We start from the raw sequence: 13807 nt of genomic DNA, 5'->3' as shown, positions 1-13807 counted from the left end.
TTAGTTGCTATATAGATGTATATGTAGTATATAAGCGAATTTTAAAGGGAAATGTAGACATAGTAACTCCCAGAGGATTTTTTTTACAGGGGGAAGTGGGCAAAATGACCGACATACAAGCAAAGACGCGGATACAAATACCTAGAACCACATAATATTTAATGTAAAAAAACAATTATTACAACTCACTGCTAACTTCACTAACTGTTGTGTGTGAATAAAAAAAAATTAGCATATTTTAATACTAATTAGGAAAATCCATTGCTAAAGCAAGTGCTCCCTGCAGCGGGCGGCTATGGTTACAGAATACAGTTTTAGTGTTATTGATACTTCGTAAGTGAAATCCTCATTTAGTTGGGCGAGGAATCTAGAATACAATAGTGCTATGATAAAGAAAAGAGTAAGTTTTTATATTTTAGGTATGTTTTGTATTTGTAACCTGTTCTTCTTTCAGCTATGGAGACAGATAGTTATAATTCTTGTTGTGGTATGTACACTCATGACAAAAATTATTGTCGCATGTCTATAAATATGTTGTAGGAATATAATTTGATAACGAATTCGTCCGGTATTTCTTATAATGTTAGTATGTGTATAATCGGGAAAGACGATGTATGTGGCAAATTTCATGTCAAAAGAGCAGTAAATAAGAACAATAAAACGAAAATAAAACTTTCTTGTCCATTTAGCAACATTTTGTTTTACTCATTCTAATTTTCGGATTTGTAATTCTTTTCTTCTGAAATTTACTACGAATATACATTTCCCGATTATACATGTAGTATCAATATTAATAGTACCCTGCAAAATCATTATCAAATTATATTCTTACAAGACAGTTATAGATATGCGACAATCATTTTGGACATGAGTGTACATAGGGATATAAATAAAATATATTTTATTATAGTTTGGTTTGCGCATGCGTATCTTTTGGTACATAAATTAACAAATGAACGTAAGTTTATCTCGAAAGTCGAAGTTTGCGTCGAGCACTTCCGGTTCGAATTTTAAAATTCTATTTTACGGTTAGTAAGACCTAGTTACGCACTTCTCAAAAAAAATTGTATTGCTTGTGTTTGCAACCGTCTTGTCGCAAAAAATTCGAGAAACCGTCAAATTTTCAAAAATCACCTTTCTCGAAATCACCATAATTTAAAATCCTGAAATGTTGGAGAATTGTTCAACTTTACATGAATAATAAACACCCCAAATAGCATTGTCGACCAATGCTTCATGAATGAACTACAGCCTCTTGAAGTTAGCGAAGTTTCATTAACTTCAATATCACCGTTGGTAACACTGAAAACAATGAAAGTGCAACAATTTGATGATGTTTGTGGTTCACATTCATTAAATAAAGAATAAAAGTTTTTCCTGGCTCCTTTTTATTATTTTGATCAAAAAGGCTCTCTCAAATAATAAGATAAGCCTCCCCTTCTCCGTTTTCTTAAACCGATGTAACCTGAGGTGTAAATTACGATTACGAAACAAAGTTTCACTGATTTTTTCCACTCTGAAGTAAAAATTTGCTTACTTAGTGTCTTCTTCGCTAATAGCATGTAACCATGGCAGATGCTCCAATAGGTGTAGGTGCACTCACAACTCGTAGCACGTTGTCGATAGTCACAAAACACTTATATTCTCTTCTCTTATTCTCTTCTGGAAACCTGTACCCTGTTGAAGGTGCATGTGGAAACAAAGAAAAAATAATTAAATGAAATCTTGGGAGTTTTACGTCCCACGTTTATGCCGGTTAGGCTAAAGGAGACAGTGATTATGAGAAATGAGTGAAATGGCGGAATGAAGAAAGTGGGAGGAAACGGGAGAACCCCGAAAAACCCACCAGCACGGTGTTTGTCCACCACAAAGTCCACACGGCGCGAGCTGGGATCGAACCAAGGACCCCAAGCACCGGAGGTGAACGCTCTACCACTGAGCCACCGCGCCTCCTGGAAACACAAAGAACACTGCAATTTCATGTAATATTTGATTTATTGATAATATTTCTGCTATCCATCACTGGTTATTATATATGTATGTAACAAAAGTTAATTTTTGCAAATTTCTTAAATCTACACTTTGAATTGCAGAAGCTCGATTTTGGGGAAAGCATGAAGTTAGTCCCTAGTGACCCGTTACTGCCATAAAAGCCAAAGATGACTTCGGTAAATACCAGTTACCGGTCGCACACTTTCCTTTTTTTTTTTAATTGTCGAATTCGGTTTTTGGCAACAAGACGAGAGTAATACCCGGAGTTGGTACTTGCACTATACTCACGAATTTTTCTACTGGTTTAATACTGCGAATCTGTTTTTCGTTTTCCCGTGTTGCCACATTCTTATCCCCCCCTCTCCCCAATACGTCGCACAGACCCTTACCACGGCCGGTTTCACTGAAAAGCCACTGCTTTATCGGACCTGTCTGCATCTTGGACATCTGAAAGCAATTTTTAAAGTGGAATGCAGCACCATCAGAAATCACTGAAACGGTTTATTAAATTGTAGACACTTATTTTCACGTACTCGAACCGTTTTCTATAACGGATATTTTCGCTTTTCTTCGAGTATTTTTAGAATCTTATTCATGGCTATGAGTACGAGCCGAATCGTGTGTTTTGTCATCGCTTATTATGGCAAAACTGTCAGTTGTTTCATAATAATATATCACTCCCGTAAAGGAGATTTGCTCGTTTCTCCAGTGATCACTCTGAACTTCCCTTTCCAGAATAACAGTCCAATTTAAGCGAAGTCCACATGCAGTAAAATAGAATTTTTATCTTGAAATTTTACACGGTGCTTTGCAGTAGCATTTTTTTCCACTTTCATTGTTGCAAACTGTGACTTCAAAGTTAACGAAAGTTCGCTAACTTAAAAAGGCTGTAGTTCATTCATGAAGCATTGGTCGAGAATGCTATTTGGTGTGTGTATTATTCATGTACAGTTGAACCATCTGACAAAATTTAAGAATTTGAAATTATAATGTTTTCGAGAAAATGACGATTTTGAAAATTTGACGATTTCTCGAATTTTTTGCGATAAAACGGTTGCACACAGGAGCGATACTTTTTTTTGGGGGGGGGGAGCGGGTAACTAGGTCTTACCAACCGTGAAAACAGAATTTAAAATTCGAACCGGAAGTGCTCGAAAAAAAGCATAAACTTCGACTTTTCACATAAACTTACGTTCATTTGTTAATTTATGTACTTAAAGATACGCATGCGCAAACCAAACTATAATAAAATATAGTTTATTCATATCCCTATGTGCATACCACAACAAGAATTATAACTCTATATGTCTCCATTGCTGAATTGTGAGGCTCCGAATTTGACCATTTTCCACGTTTTCTACAATTCATGAATTGTACTCCCCGTCCTTGATGGCCCATTACTTGGTGGGAATTTTTTTTCGACAAAAAAAAAGCCCCTTAAAAACATGTCTAGTTCCTATTAAAAAAAAGTTTGAACCATATCTGAGATGGCGATGGTACAATTTTATTATTTATTTATTTATTTATTTTTGCCTCAATTGGAACTCAGATATCTAATTTAAGTTAAAAACAATGTACATTTCTCATTAATTTTTAGTTACTATAAAGGTGTGACTTAAAATTTGTAAAATACTGTACATATTTTAATTTTTTGCATTTTCTTTTTCTATAATAGATTATTAAAACACATGGTACAAAACGTAAGAAATGTTTATTAAGCACTGACCTGTTCCGAGAGATCAGAAAAAATGATTACGAGCTGGTTTTGGAATGAACATAGCTGTTCTTTATGCTATGTATTGGGTAGTTCTGGAAGTGAGTATTTATTGAATGTTGTATTATTATTATTCGATATGCCCATTAAACCATATAGTTGAGACTATTGTATTGATAGAAAGTTGAGACACTATAATATTAATAAATTTTCATAGAAATAGGCACTAACTATACATTTAAATAGGAAGAATGGGTCAAATAGAATTTACTGTAGGCAGCCAATGACACCCCAAAATAAACAAACTTCTGTTCTTTATAATATATCGAACGTAAAGGAACGACATTGGTTGATTTGGCGCTTTATTGATGCATTTCGAAGGAAAAAAGAGAAGCAGTACACGAGACAATGCTTCAAGAAAACGATCCGCCCAAGAAAAGAAGAAAATTCCCGACGAGAGCTCACGTCGTGGTTCGGATTCCACGTTAATCAGTAGGTTCACGTTTTGTATAGCCTCGCTGTTCACGGGACGTTAAACTCAAAATCAACTGAACTGAAAGAAGAAAATATATTCAAGCTGATAAAAGAATTCGCCGTACAGAATTTTGAAACTGTTGACATTGCAGAATAATGCTGGATTTGGCCCATAATTCCGTCATGGAATGTTAATGTCATGGTAATTGTAACATAAGACAAAGCAAATTTTTCAATAGGTATATTAGATTTCACTGTTGTTTCCTTTCCAATTATCTGTGTTGCAAATACGTAGTAATAAGCAGTAATGCAGTGTAATGAATTGCTATGAAGTTATGAATATCCTTTACGTTAGAGATATTGTAAATATAACTTCACAGAAGTTTACTTTGGGGTGTTGTAGGATGCCTACAGCAAATTTTATTTTAGCCCAATATAGATTCATGCTGAAAAAAAATTCTGCAGGTCATTGTCTCCGATTTTCCTGAAATTAGGATATATCATTCTAAAAACAAAATAATTAGACCCATTTTTTTCTGCACTATACACACAAAAAAAACCTAAATTAAGCATTTGTTGCAAATGAGACTTTCAGTGACTGTTTGCCATGGCATTTTAAAGAAAATGTGGATCAAATTTAACCTTTCCGAACTTCTTAATTTTACGTTGTGCAGTTATTTTTTGAGTTTTAGTGATATTAATGCCTATTTTTAAGGCTTTTAGTACGTAATCATCCGGTTTCTATTTTTGAAGTACATTATAACCCATTTAAGTAGATTAACCTATTTAGATATACGGCTTTGCGTCCAAACGTCTCGCGCCCGAACGTCCTGCTCCGGTATCACAAGGTGGTATAGGAGCAGAGGGCTGGTGTTATTTATCATTAGCCTTTAAGATATATCTATAAGTGAGCATAGTGAGAAGGATCACATATACTTCTACCTTATTAATTTATACAGTATGGCGCTAAATTCGGTGTACAAAAGCAGAGGGGTGATTCCTGAGAGTTAAAAAAAAAAATCCAATAAACATAGGGCGGAAACTCCATCGTTTATGTGTTATAGGCTGCTGAAATCATGAAAAAATGAACTTTAAAGGTTCATAGCTCCAAAACTATGGGACCTACCTTGGTCCGGTCAAGACTTCCCTATCCAAAAATGCGTGTTTCAGAATCCTAAGGTGCTTCCACAACAATGTTTATAGAGGGAGTTTGACTATGGGCCTATGATATAAAGTACTCTCCAACTACCTCCATAAAAATTGTTGCGTGAGTACCTTAGGATTCTAAAACATGTATTTTTGGATAAAGCACATATTAGTTCCTAAGTGAAGTCTTGACCCGACTTTGATAGGTCCCATAGTTTTGGAGTTATGGACCTTTAGAATTGATTTTTCCATGTTTTCGGCAGCCTATAACACGTGAACGATGGGCTTCTCGCCCTAAGTTTATTGGAACTTTTGTTTGTTTTACTCTCAGGAAACACTCCTCTGCTTTTGTACGACGAATTTAGCGCCATACTGTAGGTATCGTTAAAAAAAATGTAAATATTAAGCTAGGCTTAATCTGCACTTTTTAAAAAAGTTTATATCTCTATTACTTTATGGCAGGCATGCATATAGCGGAGTTGGGATTTGGGCACCAGAGTCCAGCGGGCAAGCCCTGTGTCGGTTTTCTACATTATTTATTTACAAATACTGAACAAAAATTCAGAATAAATTAAGTCTTTTAAAAGTTTTTTTTTCTTTTTAACTCTTTTTAAAGCGAGCTTATCTTCTTTATCTTTTAAGTCGAAGCAGGAAATATAAACCACCGAACGATTTCTGTGTATGAACTCTGTCAAACTCGTAACCCAGCTGAGTTACTTTCCTTCCTTCGTTAGTAATACTCATGCATCTACAGTTTCCATTTTCATCCTAAGTTAAGTTTATTGTGTTCTGTAATATCATTATTTTAAGTTTGGATCATAGTTTCAATTCTATATTTACACTATAACTTTATTCAGCGTACCAAATTTGAGTGATAGTTATTAAGATATTTACTATATAACTTCCAAAAGTATAGGAAACAATGTTTTAGTATTTTGGATAGCCTGAGATAAGATAAAAAACCCGCATAAAACGCTTCGTTTGACTTAACCTTGATTCTGAGATATCTTTCGTTTTTAAATTTTGTCACACATGCTACAAATAGTAATTTTACAACAATTGGTTTATTTTAGGAGTCCACTGTGTTTGGAGGCTATCAACCGAGATGATTTCAAGGTACGCCGCACACAGGTACTACATAGACGGTACCAAATTTGACCGTAAGTAAGGATGAAACCCAGAAAAAGGAAGAAAGTGTTGTGACTCACCTAGCATTTCAGTGTCTTCCTATGTGATAAACTATCATCAGCCTCCCATCATTAGCGCGCGGCTTGCTCAATTTACAGATTCGACGAAAAACGTTTTATATATAGAGTGTTTGGCATAGAGACATTTAGTATAGGAAGCCCAAAGTTCATAGCGTCAACATAACACCAATTTAAAAATATAGACTGAAGATCTAATTAATTCTTATTGACTGTGATTTTTTTATTGGCGTAGCTCGCTTCGTGTGATGTGTATGGTACTCATTTAAGCTAATTTGCGGGTATATTATGCTTAGTTTTAATTTATGGCAGTTAAATCACACTTCAGATTCTAAAGTAATGTATAATATACCTATTTCGTATCGCTAAATATATTCTTAGATGAAGGTGACAGAGAACTTTTCAAGAAATAGTTTAACTTATTTTGTGTGTGTTGAGGGGGGGGGGACGTAAGTAAACGCATGATTCTGCTGCTTGGTTTTCGGTGATTGGTACAGTCATCTTCTGAACTACAATACTAGGGTGTGGGGAAGAGTTTGTAAGGTGCAACTCTGTTCGAACTTTTCTTACAAAGTAAGTGCGCTTTTTTTTATGTTAAATAAAACTTGTTAAAATTGATACACTGATGAGGTGTATATACATTTCAAACTATTATAATGTACGGTATGCAATTAGTAGACTTAAATTAATATAGACTTTTTGTTTATGTATTCACATTGAATATATTGTGTACTACAAATGTATACTTAATGTAAAATTTAATACATTATTACTGTAATTATTCTCAATAAATCTACAGGATTTTATTTTATGTATTGTCTTTTAAAGGTTCATTCCTTTATTTGGCTTTCGGTTTATGTAATTATAAGTAATGTAGGATGGTGGAATTTTGATCATTTTAAGGATAATTTCTTTATTATATACGATAACTCAAAGAAATAATCGATTGTATATCGCATTAAATATTTACATGATATAAAATAAGTTATTTTCCCCATTTATCATGTATAAATCTTACCACCAGTGGGGTTCTGTAGTATAGACACTGGTTGCCCAAGTACTTCACAAGTTGCGGTATAGTCAATGCGGTCTGGTTGCTTGAGCACTGACTTCAGGAGTGGTAGAATGAATGACTATTCGGAAACAGTGAGTAGCCTAGTGGTTAATGCATCGACACGGTAAGTTAAAGTTACAGGTTCAAATCTTAGTCCAGTCTTGCATTTTCTTTCCTTTTGTAATTATGTACTTTAGCTTAGTAGACCTGATTTCTTTATACTCGAGTTATTTCATCATGACTTTCAACACAAGGACGACATGAACCACTCACATGTTGATAACTGGGATGTCTTCCTTGTGAACTGTCATTTATTCTACGCACGACAATAGCTGTTTTAGTGTTGTGTAAAACATACAACGAAGAGCACAATTAAGACACCTCGACTGTGGACATCTGAGCGGTCCACTTCGTCCTTGTGTTAAGAGTCATGGTGCAATAAAATGGTTTCATGGTGATATGATCACGTTTTATAGTGATTCTTTATAAGAAAAACTCATTATATACACGTGTTTGTAAGTTTCGTATATTTTTAATACTTCTGTAAGAAACTGTACTATAGCATTTTTTTTAGTTCCATAAGAATACATTTCACAAAATGCATGTGATTTGTTCCGATTGTTATTGTTCCTCCATATCATTTTTCAATGAATATTGGCATAGATATAGAATGTGTGTCCGAGATAATTTAGTTTTCTTCACTTGTATTGCACAGTGCCCCCTGTGGTGTCGCCTTGTAATATTAAGGGATCCCGGGTACATGACAAAATATTTAGAAAATATTTTCTGTACATGATAGAAAATATTCAGAGAATATAAGGTAGACAAATCAAAAACATTTTCAAATTACTTTTCTTGGTGTTGTGTAGCAGTAGCAAATGTTAAGAAAATATTAAACTAGTTTCAGACGAATTTGTGCTAACAAAGAAAATATTTACGATTTATTTTTCAAATAGCAATTGATATGTTTTTGATTTGTTATTGTATGTAGTTTCAGAACGTACTTAAAGTATTTTCTAACATTTTCTGGTTTTCGCAGAGAAATATTTTAAATTATTTCTGAATATTTTTCCGTCATTACTACCATAACACCGACAGTTCGAAATACATTTCTTTCTTCAACCTATAAGTTAGAATACGAGAATTTATTTCAACAAATTTACGTGATGATAGAAGTTTCCGTATGTTCTAAACCGGTTCCAACATACACAAACTTCTACCACTCCATCAATTTGTACAAATGAAATCCAGATATTTTAACTTACAAGAGTTGAAAAACTGTTCAGTATTGAAGAAAGAAATGTATTGCAAACTGTAGGTGTTATCATGGTAATGACGAAAAAATATTCAGAAAGAATTTAAAATATTCTATGTGAAAACCAGAATTCGTTAGAAAGTATTTTAAGTACGTTCTGAAACTAAATACAATAACAAATCAAAAACATATCAATTGCTATTTGAAAAATGAATCGTAAATATTTTCTTTCTTAGCACAAATTCATATCTGAAACTAGTTTAATATTTTCTAAACATTTTCTACTGTTATAAAACACCAAGGAAAATAATTTGAAAATGTTTTTGATATGTCTACCTTATATTCTCTGAATATTTTCTGTCTTGTACAGAAAATATTCTCTAAATATTTTGTTATGTACAGAAAATGTTCTCTAAATATTTTGTCATGTACAGAAAATATTCTCTAAATATTTTCTGTCATGCACAGAAAATGTTCAGTAAATATTTTCTGTGATGTACGGAAAATATTCACTAAATATTTTTTGTCATGTATAGAAAATATTTTTTGGTATGAGTGGAAAATATTTTAAAATTATTATTTTACAGAACATTAATTTTTGTTAAAAATGGATTAGAAATCTTCAGAAAACATTTCAACTAAGTACCCAATACATTGTAAAAATATTTAGAAAAAATGTCTTTATTTTAGACAAATGATTTTCAGTGTTATTGGCAAATGATTTTAAAATATTCCATGCGAAACATTTTAAAAACCATTCCGTTAACATTGTATAAAACGTTTCAAATACATTTTCAGTAATGTGTGGAAATGGTACAGAAAACATTTTTTGGAAAACTTTTCTAACGGCGTATAAAATATTTCTACAACGTTTTTGAGTATATTGCGAAAATATTTTCAGTATTATTTGGAAAATGTTTTCAACAACATATAGAATATATTTCCTTAAGGGAAGTAGAATACATTTCCTGAAGGAAAATGATGGTACGTTTTAGAAACGTTTTGAAAATATTTCATTGCTGTGTGGGGAGTACCATTTGCTATGCTTTCTTCTGGTTTATACGCATGCCCGAAAATTTCCGTTTCTCATTCAATTCTATTGCTTGTGAAAACTCGATCTTCTCATTCCTTAACGAGCTCAACACTTTCAACTACGAATCGTTTCAGCGAAATCAATCAGTTCCTTTTTGAGATTCATTCATTTCGTTCACCTAAAAGATTCGATCTTTTGGATCGAATCATTCGCGAACGACCCATGTCTATTTGCTATTAGGATATCCAAGCTTAAAATTTTACAAAGATTTATATCAAGTTTACGCATATGAAATATAGGAAAATCATGTATGGTGGAAAATGAAATGAAATCTTTGAGCTTTACGTACCACGATTATGCCGGCTGGGCTAAAGAGGACGGTGATGTTGATAAATGAATGAAATGATGGAATGTAGAAACTGGGAGAAAACGGGAGAACTCCGAGGAAATCCACGCACACGGTGTTTGTCCACCACAAACTTCACTTGGCGGGAGCTGGGACTGAACCCAGGACACCATGCACCTTAGATGAACGCTCTACCAGCCACAGCGGCCATATGCATGGTGGAGTAGCCTCCTGGTTACAGATATAGTTTTTTGCGTAGTTGGTGGTACGTTTATGCTACCTGTAGTAGTAGTTCCAAGGTTCTTTATCGCTGAGCGCTCTATTACTCAGCTCATTCTCCCAATTCGCATGCAGTGGTCTATAGAAAGGGGCTTTGTACCAACCCTGTACTTCCTCGGGGACGCTGCAGTAGTCCCAAAATGCGATAGTCTGAAACTGCAGAATGAGGGTATGCTCCGCGCAGCACCACAAAAACCACCAAATTGATTAAATCGAAATTATGTATGTCCTCTATCTTTACGTACAGAATACAAAAAGATCCACAATACAGCACAAATATCAGTTCCCCTGTTGTAGCACAAAACCCGCTTCCAGCTGGAAAAAGTTTGCGGCCACGGTTATGTAATTTCTGGTATGTTAAATAGGAATTAGAAACATATGCCATAACCTTATAAAAATCTCTACATAGAAGGTTGTAGGGACGTAATAGTTATAGTAATAGTTTGTTTTATAGACATGATCTTTTAGTAAGAGTCTCTTATAATTTTTGATATGTTGGATATGATCGTAGTCTGCTCCTGTGTATTCGGAACCGGAACTGACACTGGAATTGACTTTGGAACTGAACATACGTCACTAAGTACCTCGTTAAGCATGTGTGTGTGTGTATGTGTGTCAACTAAAATGCAATTTTAAAGCTTTACGCCTCACATTTATGCCGAATAAGCTAAATAAGAATGGTTTATCCACCACACGCGAGCTGAGAACGAACCACTGAACCATTTCAGCTGTTTTAGGGGATGAAAGAAGTGCTCTTAAAAGGCAACTCGTTGCGTAATCTGCTCCTGTGCTCAATCGGAACCGGAACTGACACATGAATCGAAACTGTATATATGACAGTAACGAGAAAACGGTCTTAAGTGTAAACAACCGATTTGGCTGGGGTCCTCCTACTTTGGTCTCCCGTAACATATATCCAGACCCCAGCCAAATCGGTTGTGTACAAGTAACGTCTTTCGCTTCCTAGTTATAGCATGTAGTGCCACTTTGCGGCCCCGTATTTCTGAAATTTCTGCGTATGAGCCCAAACGCCAAAATACGTGTCTCCTACGTTGGTCTCCCGTAACACATATCCCGACTCCAGCCAAATCGGTTGTGTACAAGTAACGTCATTCGCTTCCTAGTTATAGCATGTAGGGCCACTTTGGGGCCCCGTATTTCGGAAATTTCTGCATATGGGCCCAAACGCCAAAATACGTGTCTCCTACTTTGGTCTCCCGTAACACATATCCTGACCCCAGCCAAATCGGTTGTGTACAAGTAACGTCATTTGCTTCCTAGTTATAGCATGTAGGGCCACTTTGGAAATTTCTGCGTATGGGCCCAAACGCCAAAATACCTGTCTCCTACTTTGGTCTCCCGTAACACATCCGGACCCCAGCCAAATCGGTTGTGTACAAGTAACGTCATTCGCTTCCTAGTTATAGCATGTAGGGCCAATTTGGGGCCCCGTATTTCTGAAATTTCTGCGTATGGGCCCAAACGCCAAAATACGTGTCTTCTACTTTGGTCTTCGTAACACATATCCGGACCCCAGCCAAATCGGTTGTGTACAAGTAACGTCATTCGCTTCCTAGTTATAGCATGTAGGACCACTTTGGGGACCCGTATTTCTGAAATTTCTGCGTATGGGCCCAAGCGCCAAAACAAGTGTCTCCTACTTTGGTCTCCCGTAACACATATCCCGACCCCAGCCAAATCGGTTGTTACACTTAAGACCGTTTCCTCGTAAGTGCTCTGTAAATCATATATGTGTGTGAGAGAGAGAGAGCAGAATAACCAGTTATAATATTTTTTTTTTTAAATAAGTGTGGCATAGTCTTTTTTCTACACCAAAAACGAGTAATACGGCGAGATATTGAATGTTATTTTGTGTCAACGCAGCCCTCTAGGGGATGCTGTTATGCCTTTCTTGTGTAAAGTCTACAATAGGTCATAGTCTTTTTATAACGGTTGAAGCGTTCTGGAGAGCCATGTATTAAATCGCAAAGATGGTATTTGAACTGGCGTTTCCAAGTAATGGAACAGATGCAATGGCGGATGCAATATTGTTTCCACGTGAGGCTTACGTGGGCCTCTTTGTAACAGGATGACAGGCTTCAGAGTTTTGACCAGCTGGTAGCAGTCCACTAAACACACAGAGTGAACACATACTGTTATTTAGGGAATGAAAAATAGGCCATACAGGTACTTTACTTATATTTGAAAACTTTTCTTTCCCTTCTAGGTGCGAAGTTATCAATGAGAATCTCTTATCATTACTACTATTACCAGTTTTACTTTTTTTTTTTTTTTTTTTTAGAGTGGTGGGTAGTAACAGTATTGAGTTGGAAGGTGGTGGGCATCAATTTAAGCAAAATATTTGTTGATTGCTGAAGGACTTGGAATCAATGGGTGTAAAGAAACGGCCACTAGAGGGTTTCGCCCTCTCTCTTGGCCAGGGGTGTGGGAGCATCAATTATTCTTTATTAAACTCATAGTTGGTTAAGGAGCTGTGAAATAATCATTGTTATTATACACTAACCAAAAATAAAAAAATAAAGATATTAAACAACAATAACATTAATAATATATCAATAATAACAAGCTAGTAATGAAAGTTGCACATACAAAAAGATAACAAAAGGTGTAGAAAAATCTCTGAAACTAATGAATAACGTAGAAAATTAAAAAATGGATAAATGATGATGAGTGAGGTGCACGTAACGCCAACACAGCATATAGATGTTAGTACAAACAAATGCAGATTAATCTTCCGTCCTGGGGCGTCTCAGGACTGATGAGAAACATGGGGTAAGCCCAGATTAGTGTTGTAGAGAAGCAAGTGCTATGATGGAAAAAGATGTAGAACATGTTGACGGATGAGTTGGTCACCGAAGAAGGTGGCATGGTGGTGATCTGCTGGAAGAGTGCGGATGTATATGGAAAGCAAAACTCTGAGAGGTGTATAGCAGTACTTAGATTGAGATGCTTGTTGTAAATCAGTAAATATGGTGTCAAGAAAGATATCTTTACGATCATGGAGACTGGTAGTTACGAATTGTGCTTTGTGTTGAACAAGCGGAGGAAAGGTAATTTTGTCATACAAGTCATTATTATGATACGGAAGTTTGATCCTAAATGCAAGACGAATGGCATGTCTCTCTAGAATTTCAAGTCTACTGTAAAATTTCGGAGGCGCTGTCATGAAAATACACAATACTTATTCCCTCAGTTTACGCCTACAATATCTGTGCATAATTTCATTCACTTCGATCGACTTCTTCTTGCCTTTCGGGCGTCAAATTTCAAAACGTTGGATGGGGGATT

At 35.4% G+C, this 13807-nt stretch overlaps 1 long non-coding RNA gene across 3 annotated transcripts in view; it reads left to right on the top strand.

Moving 5' to 3' along the window:
• The window catches only part of LOC145669640 (uncharacterized), a 71633-nt gene extending 65077 nt beyond the window's left edge, over positions 1 to 6556 (top strand). Inside the window, exons 3-4 of one of the 3 annotated variants that reach the window (XR_014128221.1) lie at positions 3668 to 3807; positions 6400 to 6556. This is a non-coding gene — a long non-coding RNA (uncharacterized LOC145669640). Of the gene's footprint in view, positions 1 to 3667; positions 3808 to 6399 lie in introns of those variants that run through there. The other 2 variants (XR_014128220.1, XR_014128222.1) reach the window with 2 other exon arrangements.
• Positions 6557 to 13807: the final 7251 nt, after the last annotated feature.

The sequence above is a fragment of the Thermobia domestica genome, chromosome 14 (genome assembly GCF_964235325.1).
Source record: "Thermobia domestica chromosome 14, izTheDome1.hap1.1, whole genome shotgun sequence".
Lineage (NCBI taxonomy): Eukaryota > Metazoa > Arthropoda > Insecta > Zygentoma > Lepismatidae > Thermobia > Thermobia domestica.
Note: the sequence above shows the minus strand (reverse complement) of the source record. Positions and strands in the feature narration are given on the sequence as shown.